Source organism: Nicotiana sylvestris, chromosome 7, assembly GCF_000393655.2.
Source record: "Nicotiana sylvestris chromosome 7, ASM39365v2, whole genome shotgun sequence".
Taxonomy (NCBI): domain Eukaryota; kingdom Viridiplantae; phylum Streptophyta; class Magnoliopsida; order Solanales; family Solanaceae; genus Nicotiana; species Nicotiana sylvestris.
In genome coordinates, this window is record NC_091063.1 from 122,690,977 (window position 1) to 122,695,000 (window position 4,024).

Below are 4,024 nucleotides of genomic sequence, written 5' to 3' on the forward strand. Positions count from 1 at the left end.
TCATACAGGTAGTCAAAAGGGATGTATGATTCCTTCAGGCATGTCAATTCTGCATTCTTCTTCAAACCCATCATTTTAAGGAAACCCCTGCCTGTGCGATTCTCAGGCATTAGCAGACCTGGAGTTTCCCACACCAGACCGGCCAGCCCCCTATCTACTCTAGCAAAGGTGCTATTTCAATGTCCCCAAAGGGGAACACGACCCTCTTACAATCCCAAAATAATGTAGCAGCTTCTATGATCATGTTGTTAGGCTGGACCTCTAGTAGGGATGGTAGATTTCCCAAATATTTTCTGATGAGGGTTTGGTCACTAGAATTTAAATTTCTCCACCAGCTTAGCAATCTTCGGTGGATGTTGGTGACCATTCCGAATCTAGGGACTTCGTGCCTCATATTTCTGCAAGACAAATAAGGTTAGGCCATTACCCCCACCAGACTCAACTATTTAATATCGACAATTAGCATGCAGCATTTAGTTCTCCAAATAAATGCACAGAATGTGATGATGTCTGTTTGGGGTTTAGGGAAACCTAGTGGACTTTTGGACAAGTTTATCTTAAAGGATCATTATGTGAATAACATAACTGACCCGGCTAGGTTTGACCATGATGCATGCACAATTTAAACAGAGTAAGGTTTCTATAGGGTTTTTGACCGGTACCCTTGAGTGGACAACTCAAGGGGGAAGGCACAAAACTGTTGACTGCACCGCTGATCGACTAATTTTACCGCAAATATGCATTTTCGAATTTAGGGGGTAATGATATAGGAAGAGCGCAATCACTCATCAAGTGTTGCTATAGTATTTGTTTGGCACGAGTGGAGTATGATGTTGAGCATGATTATGCAATAATTAAAAGCATGTTGACATGTATCTTCACGTTAAGAAAGGGATAAATACAGCAGTTTTTATAACTTAAAGCAGCAGTAAATGAAGGAAACAAAAAAGATATGTCAGTTTTGCTTTTGAAGAAGAAATTAAACGCTTAAAGAAAATAAACAAGTAATTGCACATAGGGAGGGGTACAAATTCACAAAAAAAAAACAATCTGTAATGGTAAAAGCCTAAAAGTCCCTAGCAGAGTCACCATGTTGTCGCGCCCCCTTTTTCCCTCCGCGGAGAGGAGTCCGGGTTTCGACATTCATGGGGTGTAATGACTCATTTCCTTTTGGGAATTAGGTATTGTGTTTTTGAAGAGTCACCATCTAATGATTTTTAAGGTGCGTTAGGGCACCTACAGGGTTTATCTATAACTACGTTTGATAACCAGAGATAGGATAAGGGCTTGAAATTATCCTAAGGGGAAGGTGATAGGCACCCCTCAGGATCCACTAGTGTGGTTCCCGGCCAGACAGTTTTTTGTGAATTTGTCCAATTAACAATTAGGGCTCAAATAACAGGGGATTTATATACACAAGTGATTGAAAGTGATTAATGAAAGCAAGGTTTTGAAAAGAGTTACAATCTAAGCATGCTTATGAATGTAAAGGGGTGTCCTAGATTTGTTTGTAATATGGATCACATCAATGCAATACTCGGTATTACACTCCTCAAAAGAGGGGATACATGTGGTATTAGCGCACCGATCATCATATACATATCTACCATTTCCTACCCCGTAAAGGTAATTAAGCGAAGGTTGGTCTCGACTCTTATTGCATGTTGTTACCTGTCCCTTCCTATCGGTCCCGGAGGAATTTAGGACTCCTATCCTATAAGGAAGTTCTAGGCAGACACTCAGGTTCAAAGGCAAAATACTAAGGCGACATACAAAACAAGTAGGACTGCATTTAAAGGGGGAAAACATAGAAAGCAAGCAGAAGGCTCAGATATGCCTCCACAAATAATACACATAGATAGTATGACTCATACACAATTAAGGTCTGAATTTAAAATCCTAAAGCAGGGTGTTTAAGTGGTAACATCAAAACTAGATTTATTACATGACTCAGAAAAGAAGTCCTAATCAGGTTTACCTACTGATTTTAATAGTTAAAAAGGGAATTCCAGTTTTATCTAAGTTATTACCTAAGGCTTGCCTAGGTGCAAAGCGAGATGCAGCAGTTGTTCCAAGTCATTAAGATAGTTTGGAGATTATTTTTATTACCTAAAACATGTTGTTCTAGTTGTAGAGATTGTTGCCAATTTTATTCAGAAAACATCACAATGTGAAAATTATTACTTTACTACTCTTTTCATGAATCAGTAGTTAACTAGGTATTTTTGAAACAAAATGCAAACAGGATCCTAGAACATGGTATCTAATATGCACATGCAAATTGCAAGGTTGTTGAAAAAGAGTCCCTAAGGCATAATTTCTAAATGTACACAAGAGTTGCAGAATTTTTGAAATAATAGCTTTTATACTAGTGTTGTTGTTGCCCTAGGAGTAGGATTTCTAAGTGATAGACATAAAGCATGGACTAATAAATGAAGTGCTGAAGCAAGAAACATAGGTCCTAAGAACATGGTTTTCTAATGCATGTATGAATCCTAAATATGGTTTCTATTGCACAATTAGGAATATAAACCTAATAACATGCTTTCTACCCTTTAACAACTATAGCATGCATATTTTCCCATCCATTTTCACTAGCCACCCCAATACTTGTTTACAAATTATTACAGACCGTGTGATAGAATTACATAAGAAAAGAAGAATAAGAAGTTACAACTATAGGAAGCCTGATTCTGACTTCCTATCTGAGTTATGTAATAAACCACCTCAAATGCCAATATTTTTCCAAAGCCTTTCTCATATTTGGGTGTGTCAGAGTTTCCTATGGAGCTCAAGGGATCCCAGGCAGTGTTCACACCCAGATTGCATAACCAAGAGTAAGTGCAGTGTGGAAGGGCCAACTCTTATGTGTCCAGGTTTAGAGGGAGCTCAAGGGTTCCAAAGCAATGCTCACACAAGAGAGGAAGAACCTAATGATCTAAGAGTGCATGTGAGAGTGCTTGACATAGATTTAAGTGAGTTGAGTTGGAAGACAGTTTTGAAAATGATTTGGTTTGAAAAAAATTTGCAACAACAACAGAAGAGTTGCTTAGGGAAAATAGTTTTTTGAAAGGGAAAGGGGATCGGAGCAACAACACACATACAAAACTTGTTCAGAGAGTAGTACAGCTTCAGTAATTATAAGCAGGGGAGTAGGGGTTGGGGTCATAGAGGACCCAAATCAGAAATACACAATTAATCATGAATCAAGTATATTAGGAGACATACAAGTTAAAAGATATAAACAGGATCAAGTAAACATGCTGATTACATTTGAAAAAAGGAGGGCAGAATTTTAAGCATGCTGAGTAAAGCAGTAAACAAGAAGTACAATTTAACAACATGAGCCATTAAATTAGTGCAGAAAGAGACAAGGATTGACAAACAAGGGAACACATAGAGTTGAGTTTCAGTATTTAAAATAAGAACATACCAGTTGAAGAAGCAAAATACAGAAAAAGTAAAGCAATCAGAGTTCCACAGTCTAGCCTTGGCTTTCAGCCGGCTAGACAGAGCAGTAGCACAAGTAGTAGTAGAGAAAGAGAGAGTTTGAGTGTGTAAGTGTGTGTTCTGAACTAAATTGTCCCTTTGTCTAGAGAAGAGAGGGTAGAATATTTATAATTTTGAAAACGAGTAGTAAAATAAAGTAACAAGTAAAGGTTTGCACAATTATGGAAGTAATCGTCATTAGAATCCAATTAATACAAGTACTTTTCTTTAATCAAGGAATTACTGCTCAAACGGATACTAACAAGGATAATTAAGGAAAGAGAATCAATTTGAGAAAGATTGATTTTTGACCATATAAAGGATAGTAAAAGTATAGAGTATACAATTGAGTCTAGGTACATAATATACTTAATTTGGGGAAAGGATTCGGCATGGGTGAAATATCACACCAAATAAAGGAATGGAATCAATAAACTTAAACAAATGAGTAAAATTAGGGGTTTATAAGAAAACATTGCAATCAAACCGTAACTTAAGGAAATCAAGATCAATCAAGAAGGAATCATGATTCTGC